Source organism: Grampus griseus, assembly GCF_964374135.1.
Source record: "Grampus griseus genome assembly, chromosome: 5".
Lineage (NCBI taxonomy): Eukaryota > Metazoa > Chordata > Mammalia > Artiodactyla > Delphinidae > Grampus > Grampus griseus.
The window spans coordinates 84,601,286-84,617,859 of record NC_138998.1 but is presented as its reverse complement, the minus strand read 5'-3'; positions in this window follow the sequence as shown (position 1 = coordinate 84,617,859).

The window sequence follows — 16,574 nt, the reverse complement described above, 5'->3', positions numbered from 1 at the left end:
ACCACGGGGTAAGTGAAGGGCTGGAAGCTTGGCAAGCAATCAGAAGGTTCTTAGGGTCAAGCAGTTTGTGGTAAAGAAGGAGGTTGGACTCGACTCTCTGTATAGGAAACACAGGAAGATGGCTTACACAACTGTGTTTGGGATTGGAAGGAAAGGCAGCTCAGAGGGACTGCGGCCTGGGGTGTCCAACCAAAGGATGAGATCTCAGCAGGAACCATAACACTTTGTACAAAGGCACTGTTTGCAAAACCCTGCCCCAGGCAACCTCTCAGACCTCACAACCTCAGACTGCCTTCCCTCCTCCACACTCCCAGCCCCTCCCCAGATTCCAAGACCCAGGGGTGCCTCCAACCCCATTGCAGCCTGGGACGTCAGCAGACTGCACCGCCCACTCTGTTGCCAGATGAGAGCAGCAGGGAAGTCTGAGTCTCCTGGCCTAGACTTGTGCAAAGAGGGCAGCTCTGCCAGGAAAAGGGTCCTAGAAGGGTAGTCTCAGCCATGCTGCTTTGAGATGCCAGTGGAGTACCTTCTCCCTAGCACTTTCCTTCTCCCACAATAGGATTCCCAAGAGCCAGAAGGTGGAGATGGGGGGAAGGCAGTCTGGAGGGGTGGAAACAAAGGAATTTGGAAGTCATCTGTATAAAGGTAGTTTTTTTTTAAGGTATCAAAAAAAAAAAAAGGGAAAGAGAGAGAAGTCCAGGGGTTTCAGAGAGAAACCACATATTCAGATCTATAAGAGGCTAAAGAAGGAAAAGCAGGCACAGTTAGGAGCCAAAGGGGTGGTTAAAGTGCCCTGTTAAATATTTCTACTTCCATTCCACGAACAATAATTGAGCACCTACTGGGTTCCAGGGACTCTGCTATACTCTGAGAGACAGAAATGCATAAGACGCAATTCCTGCCCTCCAGGAGCATTTGAAGAAAGACAGAAGAAAATAGAAAAATTGTGCATATTCCTTCCAAAATGACATCTGAAGAAGAGGAGAAAACAAAGCAACTCCCAAAGTTCTTTTTTAAACACTTGACTTAAATTTGATGTTTGGAGTTCAGCAAAAAGGCAGAGTGCCAATGATCCATTCCAAACCCCTCTCGTTTACACGCACCTACATACATGCACATGCGCATGTGTACACACACACACACACACACACACACACACACACACACACACACACTTCAGCAGCAGTCGTGTCCTTGTGGAGCTGGCCAGGGAAGGATCCGCCTTCCAGTGGCCGCTGGCCCTGCCACAGGACTTCAGTCTTGATCAGAAAAGCACTAGAAATTCATTAAAGAAACAAATCCTAGAGTTTCTGGTATGTAAGCCAACTCCAGCCTACCCTCCCTTCCATGAGGTAAAGGCAAAGGAGCCTGACAAACACAGATCTAATTTCCTGTGAAATGCACAGGGGCTTAGAAACTGGGAGAGGAGCAGGATTTAGACGAATACATTTTGCATTTTATCACGCAAGATACATAAAACCCTTTTGTCGTGTTCACTAGGCCCAAGGCCCCCTTAGTTTCATCCATCCTTGACTGACACCACATCTTGTCTTGAGCTCAGCCCTTCAGATCCCCCTCCCTTTGGGCTGCCTCTCCTTGGGGAAGAGAAGTTAAGGCAACTTCGTTGGTGTGGTGGCTGGGACTTAAGTCACATGCTTCCCAAGATACCTGTCCCAGTGGTCACTTGCCCAGATCACTGTCCCACTTTCACACTTTCTCTAAATGTGAGCCAGTCAGTTATTAGGCTGGGGCAAAATGGAGACCCTAAAAGGGGCCCCTTTGTTACTCTTCATGCATCAGCCCCCAGGTACTCCTGGTATCTGTTCTCTTGCTCCCTGAGGAAGAAATGAGTTTTTATTCCCTCTCAGGTCTCTGCTGATATTTATTTCCCAGGTCAGTTCCAAACAGTCAAATGAATTTTTCGGAAAAACTACAGCTGGAGTGTCAGGGTCCAGGTAACAATATTAAAATAATCGAGAGAGGAAAAAATCTCAGAATCCCTTGGGTGTCTTTTTCACAAAGTTTTCTTCTGGGCATCCTTACACACTCAGGGTTATTCCCTGTTTCCCTTCTGTTGTTCTCCTTGGCCATCTTCCCTGCCACTTCTTTTTTTCTCTGTATTGCTCCCCAAAGCGCAAGCTATGTGTGTATGATCCTGAACAAAGTTGATTCCAGACTTTTTTTGTTTGTTTGTTTTTTAAGAATGTTCCTTAGACAAAAAAAAAAAATGTGGCTGCAGCTGGAGGCTGCTGGGATTTCTGTGCCTTGTTTTCATGCATGGCCCCTTTCATGAAACCCAAGGGAATTCATGGGGGTGGGGTGGAGGAAAAAGAGGGGGAAGAGAGGCGTGAGCCTTTACACCCAAAGTGGGACCGCCGAAGAATTTACAGCATCTTTTCTGGAGACCGTTAAGGTTTATTGCCCTAGTACCAGCAGCTACAGTGCTCCGTGGCGCTCAGAGCTGAGCCCGTGCCAAGGATCCCCTAGCTCGCTAAAGCTGGCAAGAGGCCAACTCTAAAGCAAGTTCACTTCAGGAAGAGAGAGGGAGCTAGCTTCATCGGGAGGTGGGTCGGAGGAGAGGGAGAAACCCAGAGAGTAAATAAGGCATCATCAAGTCACAGCTGCGGCTCCGCAGTCAAATAAAACTGACTTTGGGTGACTTTCCACCGTTTACTAGCTTCTGGTATTAAACAAGTGATTTAACCACTCCAAGGCTGAGGTTTCTAATCTGTAAACCGGAGCTCATAGGAGCACCTAATTTATTGGATTATTGTGAGGATTAAATAAGATAAATCCTGTAAAGAGTTTAGTATAGTGTCTGTACACAGTAAAAGCTTAATGTGTATTATTTTACATTGATAGGATTATAAATAATGACATTGCAGGAAAGGAGAGGCCACCAAGTTCACAGTTTTTCTAAAGGTGAATGTGTATAACGAGACGTAATTTCTTTCTTACCTCTAAACATTGCCTTCTATGGCAACTCTCCCAGCCACGTCTGCTAGGTACCTTGGGTGTGAGGGGAAAGACCAGTAAAAAAAAAAAAGAAGAAAAGTGAGAGAAAAAGAAGAGATGATGATAGCGAAGGAGATTTATAGGGAGAAATAATTGGAAAAAGACATGAGAGAAAACTAAGTGAAAGAAAAGAAAATGGAAATTGTCAAAGATGGAAAGAATTTTTGCAGCTGGATACAGACTAAGCAGGAAATGTGGATGAGAGGCAGAGGAGTCTGGAAACGTGCAGGGCTTGGTTTGCCGGCCAATGAGTCCTCTGGGGAGGTAACGACTCCTAAAAGCCATGAGCCTGCGGGTATTTAAAAAGAACCCAAGCAGCAGAGCAAACCTTCCTGCAGGACATATAACCCCTCTGTATACTTTCTGTCAGTCACAAGCCCTCCTTCCCAACCCTCCCCGAGCCGTAGGTGGATGCCCCACCTCCAGCTGCAGTCTCACACCTGCAGACTTTACTGTAATCCTGAAAGACACTTGGTTCTCCAAGATAACGTTTGACACTTTGTGCTTTGGGTGGCTGTGCCGCAGAGGGTTAAATTATCCCGTGCCTGGGGCTTGCTAAATGCTCCATAGTGTTTGTTGAATGAGTGAGTGAATGAATGAATGAGTCATGTTGAGGCAGGCCTACGTGACTGCTAAAGGCTACAGGGTTTCTTCCTCGGGGCTGAGGGGGTGGAAATGTTCTAGAATTAGATAGTAGTGGTGGTTGTACAACTTGTGAAGGTACTAAAATTGCTGAATTGTACACTTTAAAATGGTGAATGGTATGGTATGTGAGTAATATATCAATAAAATAAATATAAAAGCATAAGCTACAGCCTTAGAGAAACAGTCACAACTAGCGCTTATCTTCCAGTTTGCTCTTGACATTGGGTCCTCTTCCCATCCCTTTGCTCCTTCTCAGAACATAAGGACAGAATAATTACCTTAAAAAGTCTTTTCAAGTTTTCCTTGGATTTTCAAGTTCCCATGACACCTAAGTGAGACCAAGGTTGCTTAGATCTCATAGAAACGAGGTGGCTAAAAAGGAGGGGCACAGCCTCCTCTGGAATATTTCTCCAGGAGCTGTGTAAACGTTTCATGCATGGACACCAAGATTCACTCTCTTAGTGAACCCCTTCACATCGTCCCAGCCACCGAGGCTCAGCCGCCAAGAAATTCTGGGAAATCAATGGCACTGTTACCTCATCTTAATGCCTTAAGTGCTTTTATGAAACACCTTATCTTCCCTGGCAGTCAGGGGCCTTCAAGTGAGCAGAAATGATTTTCCAGATGGAGTGAAGTAGAACAAAGTCCAGCAGTATATTCGTCTGCTCTTTCCACCTCCCCACACAGAGGACCCATATACACAGAGCTGTCTTCCTGGTACTGGAAGTTACTGTTCGCTATGGACACTTCCGTTTTGTGAGATCGTGTGGTTAACGTATGCACAGCACACTTCTCAAAGGATTTTGTGTGGAGCTCATTTCAGTGGCTTGTTTAGTACTGGCAAGGCAAACTCCTAAATCTTAAGCACTATTTAATACATCAGTAGCAGACTTTTTAGACAAACAGGATTTCAGTTTCGAGGGCTGCTGTCTGCTCTATTCCTATCAATTAAAGAGGGAATGAGTCCATATGTGTCTGCCTCCCGCTCTAAGGTTTCGGCCAAGTACTGGGTCTCCGAGAAAAAACTGAAAAAAGCAGGCTATCTTCTGTTTCAAGTTCCTTCTCCAGCATCCAATCATGAACAGAATAAAAATGTGAAAAAGTGAAATGCTACTTAAACCTAATCTTGAACAAAAGAAACAAACATTAACATCTTCATTCACTTTCTGTGAACTGAGAGGCCCTGAGAGTTTCTGAAAAGTCCACCCAATCATTCTTCATAACTTGTCATGACTCACTGAGAATCTCAGTTACCAAGCCTACAAAGTGAGATTTGATCTTGATCTTAGGTTCCTGATGTTGTCACTACCAAGGCCCGCATTCCTCTATGTTGGCAATGATGTCATCAGCCAACCAGAGCCTCAAATCCCCGTGAGCTCTCAGTGCTAACAACTGAATTGCCTGACATCATCATCAGTTGGGGAGTTTGTTCAAAGTTAAATGTATGATTCCTTTTAAACTTTTAAAGTTGTTGAAGTACAGCTTTTAGAACCACTATTTTTGTCTTTGAGTGTCCCCCACCTGTTCAAGGACCCCAGATTGGAGCTTCACCAGATAATCTGTGAGGCTCTTGTCAGCTTCAGGATTCTCCAAGTCTAGAAATCTGAGGGTGAATGAGTAAGTCATGAGTGATCTGGATTTGCCCCTCCTTTCGGCCTACCCTGAAGATTCTCCCTGAAAAACAGAATTGCCCACTGGCTGGACTTTCCACTCAGAACCAGCCATTACTGTCTCTTCATAGTTAGGGTAAAACAATGCAAAATCAAGGAAATGGTCATTATTTGGATTTAAATCCAGGTTGTTGATTTCCTCCAAAAGCCTTTGGTCTAGAAATTTAAGGGGAACAGCTCCTTCTTTGTCTTTTCTAACAAACTTTGTGACTGTAGGAGATGAAGAGAGAGATTATTATCTACTGCGCCCCAGGTAGTAAACCATAAAACTCTTGAGTTCATTGAAACCCTAGAGAATGCTTGCACAGAGGGAAACAGCCATGCAGCTGAAATTCAAGAGAAAGGCAAAGGAAGAGAAAGAAAGATGTCCAGGAACCCAGAGATGCTCTAGCTTCTTTCCCCAGTGCCTGTCCTCTTGTAAGGGGCAGAGGCCTAGATCCCACACTCAACCTCTCTCTCGTATACCTCTTAATAGTGTGGTTTTCTAGACACTGTGGGTGGCAGCCATTTATATTAAACCTCCATTAGTGCAGAAAATCCAGAGTAGTGTTCTTTGCTCTAAAAAAAATGGCACTGATGTCAGCAGCCCTTCTCTCAGTGGCCAGCATGGTTGCTTTTGCAGTCTCCAGTGTCAGCAAGCTTGCAGTGTGGCTTATCTTGTCCTCTTTTATTAAAATGCTTACTTTGTCACTGCCTAATTTTTAAAGATCAAGATAATTTTTTTCCCTCAAGCTTAGGAGCCTTTGCTAACTTTGGGAGAGGACAGTTCCTCCACATATTCATTAGTGATCTAATTGACTTACCAAGAGTACTTTATACCCCTCTTTGGAATCTCAAGAGAAGACAGAATGATAGCCACAAATTGTATACAGTACTTCCCCCTTATTCTCAGGGGATACATTCCAAGACCCCCCAGTGGATGCATGAAACCACATTTAGTACTGAACCATATATTTACCATGTTTTTTCCTATATATACATACCTATGATAAAGTTTAATTTATAAATTAGGCACAGTAACAGATTACTGACAATAATAATAAAATAGAACAATTATAACAATATACTGTAATAAAAGTTATATGAATGTGGTCTCTCTCTCTCAAAATATCTTACTGTTTTGTACTCCCCCTTCTTCTTTTAATGACATGAGATTTTAAAATACCCATGTGATGAGATGAAGTGAGGCGAATGACGTAGGCATTGTGACATAGTGTTAGGCTACCACTGACCTTCTGAGGATAGCTCGGAAGAAGGGTCATCTGCTTTGGGTGATCCTGGGTCTTCACACCATGATGATGTTGATGGTTGGGGATCCTGGTGGTACGGCACAAGATTTCATCATGCTTCCCAGAACGGCATGCAACTTAAAACTTATGAATGGTTTACTTCTGGAATTTTCCATTTCATATTTTTGGACCACGGTTGATCATGGATAACTGAAACTGCGGGAAGCGAAAGCACAGATCAGGGGGGACTGGTGTACTTTTTATTGCCCATCACTGTTCCTTGCGCTTCTTTCCCAGAGCACCTTAAACATTGTTGTTCCCTTTCTTTAATGCTCCTTCAAGAAAATGCTTCATGTTTTCAGGTTGAACATGTTATTAATTCAGGAATGTTTGAGCCTCTTCCCAGGAAGTTAACCCATTTCCTGGTGGCCCCCAGCCAAGTCTTCGTTTGGATATTATTTGCATATTAAGTTGATTTTGTATTGCTCCCCCAGAGAAATTGGAAAATCATTCAAAGAACTTCAGGAAGTTAAGCATTCTTGAAACACTGGCTTTTATTCATCATCACTGTCATCATCATCTCTATCACTGTGCTTTTAAATCCTTCTATAAATAAATAATCAAGTGGACTTCTGATGTCAGAAAAGCAGAAGATTACATGCTGTTTTCCACATTTATTGACAGTGTGTTGGAGCCTGAATGTGAGGCAAACTCAAGTTTACTCATATTTTAAGGAAGTAAGTGTCACTCAGGACATTTACCCTTTCCCTTCCACTCCTGTCCTGGGTAGCATCTTCAAATCTGAAGATGAAGGGAAAGTAGAAACAACTTGTAAACCCTACGTCATGCTGTGGACTGTGTCTGGGTTATTTCAGTAATTCTCACCACAAGCCAATGAAGCTGGTGTTATCATAAACTTCTCACTTTTTATTCACAATTGCTCAGAGGTAACCACTTTGTCATTTCAGTTTGTACAGAGCTCTTACGTTTGTTTGTTCCTCCCTCTATCCCCACAGCTGCTCCCCTTTAACCACCACACCCCATAGGCAACATGCTTAATATGTCTTTAATAAAGGCACTCTTGCAATAGATATTACCCTGTGTGCATGTATTTTTATTTACATAATGGATTCCAAAACATTTTTTTCACATTTTAATCTCTGACGTAAGGATGCACCTTGCAATCAACGGTAGGTCATTTGACTGAAAGTAAAAGAGTTTTTACTTTCTTAGTCAAAGCACAAAATAGTGGTGCCTAATACAGTAAATGATATTTAGATTCAGTGAAATTTATTTATTTATTGAAATAGTTGATTTACAATGTATTAGTTTCAGGTGTACAGCAAAGTAATTCAATTATATATATACACATACAAATATATGTGCTTTTTCAGATTCTTTTTCCTTATAGGTTATTACAAAATATTGAGTATAGTCCCCTGTGCAATACAGTAGGTCCTTGTTGGTTATCTATTTTATATATAGTAGTGTGTATATGTTAATCCCAAACTCCTAATTTATCCCTCCTCCCTTTCCCCTTTGGTAACCATAAGTTTGTTTTCTATGTCTGTGGGTCTATTTCTGTTTTGTATATAAGTTCGTTTGTAACATTTCTTTTAGATTCCACATATAAGTGATATCATATGATATTTGTCTTTCTCTGTCTGGCTCACTTCACTTAGTATGATAATTTATATATCACATCCTACTTCTTACATTTTCCCCCTTGGAATACCAGTTTAAGACCGTGCATGTTGCCATGTGTTCATCTCTTCTGTTGCTTCTAATTGCTGCCCAGCACTTCAGGGTGGTCCTCCATTGTACTTTGTCTATCCAGCTTCCTGACACCACAGACAGTACTAGAATAAGCATCCTTGTGTCTGTTCCCTATGGCATATTGTAAGCATTTCACTGGAATAGTATGTCTAGGGCTAAAATTGGCGGGTCATTGTGTTTGTAAATATTTATTCGGCCAAGTAGAGCCAGATTGCTTTCCAGAATGGCTACACTATCCATGTTTCATCAGCAGCATATGAGGGTCCTCTGAACCCACATCCCTGCCAACACTTGGCATTATCTAGCTTCCTCATTTTACATTTGAGAAAAGGAAGCTTGGCATGAGTGGATCCTCTTCCCTTTTACCAAGAAGAAGTAGATGTAGCTTGGGGTCCTGGAGCCTAGACTATGCCAAGATGCCTCTATGGCCACATAGAAGAACCATGTGGTTTCTTACTCTGCATTTCCTCAGTCAGTTAAGTATGTCCCTTACCCTGTCTGTGCATCAGTGTTCTCATCCCTTAATTAAAGGAGCAATATTTGATGATGTCCAGGGTTCTTTCCAAATCTATAATTCTCCAACTCTGAGCACCCTTTTGTCCATCACCAGCAATTGCCTCTGCCTCTAACAGCATCCAGGTGTCTCTGTGGGCTTCAAGATGTTGGAAATGACAGGCTGTTCTTTGTACCTTTTCATCTAAGTGACAAAAGCACCTAAGGAATAACCAAGCACCCACACTCAATGCTATCCCCTTTCATACGAACCTCCTCTCCCAGTCTCCGCACCCTCGACTGAGACAATGCCCAGAAATAAAAGACAAGGTACACAGTGTACTTTTGCAAAGTCCAAGAGTATGTTAAATTAGGCTTTGTTCCAGTCTGAAAAGTTTTGTTTCCCCTGTTCTGGTGAGGGATGGATCACATTATTTCTAAGCCAGAGTCCAAATGCAGAAATGACATTACCCAAACTGGGAGAAGCCAAAGGTCTCTCCTCAGCCATTTCGCGAATAAGGGATGGAGAACTGATATGAAGTTGGGGGTCGCTCTGAGAGGTTTCATGGCTAAATATTCACTCCCCACTTATTTCTCTATACTGGATAAGCTTCGGCAGACTCTTCTGGCTTCCAGCCACTGCCTGAAAGGACTGTGAGTGCAAGTCCGTGTATACTAGCCTCTCCAAGATTCGCTTCTGACATCTCCCTCAGGAAGACCAGCCCTTCTTGAGCCTCATAGATGGGGCAGTCGCTTTCCACCAGCAATCTCCACGTTTACACCTATCAGCCCCTTCCCATGTCACATTCTTGTCAGGTATTCAAATCTCAGAGACCTGGAGAGGCTGTCTTTGGTGCTGAGTTTCAGCTACCTGTTCTCAGGGAGAAAGAGATGAAGTGCACCGGTGGCCACAGAGGGAAATTCCAGGGTGAGAGGTCTCAGGTCCTAGGCTCTCGTCCTCTGAGCTGGTATCTCTTCTGTCTCCTCTCTCTCCTGAACCCATATGGTTCCATTTTGAATACCCAGTACACCGCTGTCTATCTCAGGGTTGTAAAGGGCAGGGTAGGAATCGTTACTGAGGGGTACTCAGTGAGATGCTCCTGTGTAATTCAAACATCTTGTTATCCTAAACAAAGGACTCTTAGCTGGCTGTTTTGCTCTTGTCCCAGTGGGCCCCTTTGTCAGCAGCAGGATTCAGTCTTCTACCTTTGATAGCCAAGTTGGGATATTTATTTTACTTTGCTATGGCCCAAGATCTGCTTATTGGGAAGAGCCGCTTAGCCAGTTTGCATCAGCTCTGCTGGGACCTGGATGGGAAATTCAGTATCAGCCCACATGGAATATTGTTCTGGCTTAGCTGCAGGATTAGGGTTCAGAGTTCCAACATGCTTGTCTTCGCTTACTCTGCAGGGTCATTGCTAGGACATGTGGGGCCCTGTACCACTCAGGCTGGTAGGGGAGTACTCAGGTCTGGGACTTAACTGCTTTTTTTTAACTTTAAGTAATAGCATGTTATAGCAGAAAAAGCAGTTCCCGGGGAGGTCCAGACTTTATCGAACTCACTAACTGAGATAAGTGAACATTATAACCAGCCTCATCGGTTCATGTCAGGTTTTTGACCAAAAGAGTTTTGAGAAAAAAATGTTGTGATTTTTAGAGCTCCTTTTCAGATGTGGAAATTACAGATAAACGATTATGGAGCTAATTAATGGAAAAAGCGTACTAAGCCTTCGGCACCAGAAGGACAGAGATTCAAATCCTTTCAGGCTGATTTTGGGGAAGTCACTTAATTGCTCTGAGGTTCAGTTTCCTGAACTGGACTGAACTACCACCTTGTCGTATTGTTTGGAAGATTAAATGAGACATGGCATGTGCAGCATAGGTTAAGTTAAAAAAAAATAACTTAATTTTAGGATATGTGGAGGGAGGGATGAGGGATGAACTAGAGCAATGAAATGTTGGAAGAAACAAGAAACAGATTTGGGGAAGGCAGTGAGCCATATGGAAAACCTTAATTTGAGAGTGTGAAGGAACAAGGGAAAGAAGAGTCTGAAGAATGGAAACTTGCTAGTGGGCTAGGTAGGCTCCGGGGAAGGCCAGAGCCTCTAAAGTAGGTGCCTTGAGCTGTATATAACCGGAACATAGTGCACTGGAGCTAAGGGATGGGTGTAAGATACAGCAGGAAAAGTTGAGACACCACTTGGGGACCTGCCTGTTGGATATATAGAGAACCAGTCAGTGTGTCTTTCAGCATCGAGCAAGTTTTTCCACTAGGAGCACCTGCCTCTTACTCACCTGGATGCATGTCTACCCTGCGATTCCATTGCACTTGGAGCCAGGTGACTAAATTCATATTGCCCAAAAGCCCCCAAACGGAAATGAGAAGTAAATGATGACATTTGTTATACAGTGCATGCCTACCCAAAGTGCCAGACACTGGGCTAAGGCATTTTACACCCATCACCTCCTTAAATTCTCACAGCACCATGAGGAATGTATTATTTTCCACATACCATAGATGAGGAAACTGAGGCTCAGCGGTGTTAAATGATTGCCCAAGGTCACAGAGCTAGCAAGTGGCAGAGCTGGAATCCACCTCTAAGTCTGATTGACAGCACGAACCACTACAATGCACTTCCTTACTGCTGGTAGGAAGAAATGTCATAGATTTTATATGAGAAATCCTTAAGCTCTCAGACACTGGAAGTGGAAGGCTACAGTGGTGGAGCTTTTGTGGGAATGACCTTGGCCCCCTTCACCACAGTCCTTCCTCTCCGCTGGCTCCCAGCTCCCAGCTGATGCCCACTAGGCACAGCAATCACAGGGAACCCACAGTCCTTTTAATGACCCACAAAAATGTTTTAATTTGTCATAAAATCAGAAGAGAAAAACTAATATAATTTATTATATTCAAAGAAGTTATAAAGGATAATTTTTAATACTTTTATGTGGAGGAAAGGGTACACAAAAGGCCCACGAAAACCATAATGCAGCCCTGCCTGCTTTCTTAAATAATCTAGAAAGTGTATGGTGTGTAATTGCAATCCTTGCATAGCACCACCTCCTCTTTCATTCATTTGGGGAGTTATATCATTCTAGAAATCCTTAAGTAGGGAACATGCTTTTTTTGGCAGGCTGTTCTTTTCAGCTGACATAAAAGTTGATACAAATATATCTAAATACTCAGATATACAAATGTGACCAGATACTTAAAGCTTAATATTCACAAGCTATACCCAAGAATTGTGTACCCCAACTTGTCCATGGACATAGATTCATAAGCACCATGGGGCAGCCCTAGAACCTGCACTGTAAACATAATCACCAACACACCCAAAGACACACACACACACACACACACACACACACACACACACACACACTTCTCCAACAATAAAACAAATAGACAAGGAGCCAAGAAGATCAAATTACTATCCCATGAACAGTTAAAAAGAGAAAAATCCCAGATTTGCAGTCCAATCTGTGGTAGGTAAATAAAGGATCAAGAGGGGGTGGGAAAAAGAATAAGGCAGTGCAGATTGAGCCAATGCGTTTATTATCATTATTTTTCAAGGTCCAAGACCAGAGCAGTTATTAATGATGGCTCTCAGAGTCTCCCCAGTTAGGCATCCCCTGCGCTTTGAAGGATTCCAGATCTGTACAAGCCAGTAATAACATCAGATTTGAGGATTGAGTTGGGGGTCAAGACAAGGGGAGAAGGGGAGGGGGTAAAAGCTCTGTGAGGGGGTCCATGATTAAAGACAAGCTCAGAAACAGCTGAAAAGCCAGAAAGGAAACTATCTCCTTAATTGGACCCCTTTCACCTCTTTCTTTCCCCATTCCACCAACAATTCTCCTCCCTCCACAGAATGTACCCAGGCAAAACATTTGAAAGGGATTATCTGCCCTGGTCTTCAAAGCCAAGTTATTTTTGGTTAATTGGGGGTGAAAATGTGAGGCAACCTCTGAGCAAAGATACCCTGAAGTCCTGCCTGTGTAGAATCAACAAATCCCAAACTCATACCGGTAAGAAGATGTATACTCACAATGGAGCCTCAGGCTTCAACATGATTCCTACAATATTCATTTACCTGGAATGTTGGGAGATTTAGGTATTTTGGTTCACTAATTCATTCCACAAAGATATAATGCCACCTATTGAAATAATAATGATAATAATAAAGTGATAACTCTGTGCCTGTGCTAAGTACTTTATCTGCAGTGATCTCATTGAATCCTCACAGCTCCATGAATTAGGCACTGTTATTACAGAGAAGGAATTGTACAGACGAGGAAACTGAAGCTTGCAGATGTGAAGTAATTTACCCAAGATCTAGGAAATAGATCAGGTGCACTGTAACTCAGATCTCTCGTTGTGTAGTTTACATTGTGGGTTTTTTTCTCATTACTATTCATCATTTAAGGTTCTTTCCAAATTTTAACTACTAGAAATAACATGGCAATGTACTCTTTGTACATAAAGTTATTCTCTTATTCCTGGTCTTTTTTTTTTTTTTAAGAAAAAATTCACAGGAGTAAGATGTCTGGATTAAATGGTTTAAATATTTGTTGACTCTCACTATGTATTGCCAAATTGTATTTTTAAAGGTTTTGCTCATTTACACTGGGAACCTCACCATACAAATGACCCATTTTTCTCAAATCCTTTCAGACACTGTCTGTTTACTGATGAGATTTGGCTGCTCTCTGGCCACCATTCCACGATCAATGGCAAAGGTTCTCAGGAATGCTATTTTAGTGGCCAGTAGCATCCCAAGGCTGTGAACATGCTGGATTATAACAGGCTGTATGAAGGCCATTACCTCTTACCCCATCTCCCATCTGTTGGCCAATACCTATAATTCCACCATTAGGGACTCATCCTTTTGGCTTAAGGTTTAGAGTTTTCCTAAAATGTCCCCTGGAAGGTGTTACTTTTAAATGGCTATCAGTTATTTATATTCGGTGTTGAAGGAACAGAACCAGGTTATTTTGAGAAGGAAAGGAAGCCAGGGCACAGTGTTTGGAGTTCTGGGGGCATGGGGTGGGGAAGGGGATTTGGGGAGGGACTGAGAGCCAAGAAGAAAGGTGCGGGCTTCCCTGGTGGCGCAGTGGTTAAGAATCCGCCTGCCAATGTAGGGGACCCTGGTTCGAGCCCTGGTCCGGAAAGAACCCACATGCCACGGAGCAACTAAGCCCGTGCACCACAACTACTGAACCTGTGCTCTAGAGCCCGCGAGCCACAACTACACAGCCCATGAGCCACAGCTACTGAAGCCCGTGCACCTAGAGCCCATACTCCACAAGAGAAGCCACCACAATGAGAAGCCCGCGCACCGCAACAAAGAGTAGCCCCCACTCGCCGCAACTAGAGAAAGCCTGCACGCAGCAACGAAGACCCGATGCAGCCAAAAATAAATAAATTAAATCAGTAAATCTATAAAAAAAAAAAAAAAGAAAGTGCAAGTCTGTTCCCTCCCCTACTAGCCAAGGGGACACTTTGTTTTTCCTCTCCAGTGTTGTGCATAGGAAGGTAGTTTTCATTTATTCCTTTATTCATTCATTCCACAAAAATTTTTTTTGAGTGCTTAATATGATGTAGACAGCATTACAGGTGCTGGAGAGAGATACATCTGTGAACAAAACAAAGTCCTTGCCCTAAGGATTGCTTACGTTTTAGTAACAGGAGACAGTCAAACAAATAAACATATAATGTGTCAGGAAGTAATAATGCTGTAAAGTATTGTTTCTAAAGAGGAAAATTGTCAGAAGCCAGTCTCTGAGAAGGACTCCAGGGATAGATAATCTCCAGACTCAAGGATGTGGGGCATATATGTGAGACTGAGGGATATGGCAGGAAAACAAAAATTACAGACAAATCACTAGCAAACAAGGCAGCTTTCTGACTCTTATTAGACAGTACTCTAGACCCCCTTCATTTCTCCCAACGAAGATTCATGATTTTAGTCACCAGATCCCTCAGTTGCTGTAAGAATGTGAAGGATGTGTGTAGATAGGGTGCTATTGTTCTGTGTGTGGATCCAGTGTATTGTTCTATAGCGAGAGCAGCAGAGCTCTTTCAGGCTTCCCTCTGACAAGTGCCTGTGGTGAGAAGGCTGGAAAGCCTTGGAAGTTAAGACTCTACCTAACCCGCTGCTGTGGAACTTGGGGCAGGCCCCTAACTGCTCTGCCCTGGGCCTCAATCAAGTCCAATTAAGCAAAGCGAGGAGTTTAGACTCTAGAAAGAAGGTCTCCATGGTCCCTTCCAGCCCTGGTCTTTGTCTTCGACCTCAGCTTGCATTTCTGCCTGTGAGCCTTCCAAGTAAACAGCAGGATTAATCCATCAGCTCAACTGGGCTGGGAGAGGAAGGGAAGCAGGCAGAAGAAGTATCAATGGTATTGCACTCCAGTGAGCACTGAAGAGGTTCCATTCATGGACCAACAAAACCTGGGAGAAGCCTCGGACTTAATCTGCCAAGGAGGCTCCAGCAGTAGGAACAAAGGAAATCACAGCCGTATTTGGCAATCCAGGCACAGCTTCTGTGTTCTCCCTGAGACCTGAGCCCACCAGCTCCCCCAGTGCACGTGCGCATGCGGCGCACGCACGCGCGTGTGCGCACACACACACACACACACACACACTGTGGGATTACTGGTTTCCAGAAGGAAAGGGGAGGACAAAGAGGCAAAGACACGGCACCTGAGGAGTTAGGTGATAGCTGATATAAGAACCTCATTTTAACTCTACCTTTTAGACCAGGTTGTAGGAGCACTTGTAATTTAATTTTATAAAATTAAGATCCTTTTTACACTTAAAAACCAAGGAGCACTTTGATGAGGTTCGAAATGAAACTGTTGCCTGGACTTCTGCATGAAACCTTTTAGGGTCCTGAAGTAATTTACGTTTCTTAACACATTATGGCGGTTACAATACTTTGTGCCTTTCCATAGAACCTCTAGCTAGGCATTTTAAAAAATATTCCGACACCTTTCTAGTGAAGTAGGTTGGGATTATACATAGTCCCATTTTATAAGTGGGAAAGCTGAAGTCGTGTTTCTTATGGCTGCCTATTATGTCTACAGTATGCTGCTGCAGTCACCTGGGCCAGCTTCCTCACAAGACATGATCCTTGACTTTGAATGGATGGTGGTGAGAATGGACAGATTGCTATCACCCTTCCACAGGTAAGTCCCAGAAAGAGGATGGGCAATTAGGATGCCACACAACAACAAGTATCTTTCCTGGTTGGGGAAATAAGGACGTGATGCTACCCCTCTCCATGCTAATCTAAATGCCACACTCTGTCTTTGTCAGCTGCTGAAAGTATCTGGGAGATTATATTATTAGGATGACTCACAAAATTAAATAATCACTTGTTTTTGTTTTGTTTTGTACTCATATGTTTTTCTTCATTTGACCTTCTGCTGCCCTGTGCTATCATAAATTGCATCTTTCTGAAGGCAAGTCTAAGTTTGCATGCATTAGTATGTATAAGTAGCATTTCAGCTTATAGGCATTGTCTTTAAAAAGGAGCTGGAGCAGTCTTTCGTGGGGTCTTCAACTAAGATATTTGCTAAATAACTTTGGGGCAAATATTTTTGCCTGAAAGTCTAGTATAAAAATGAAATGAATTCTGCAAGCAAGGAATTTAGCTTATTGTGTTCAGTTATTTTTCCACAAGGAATAGGTGAGGGATGTGAGGTTAAAAATTATTGTTGAGTTATAACCAGTAGGTGACAGACATGG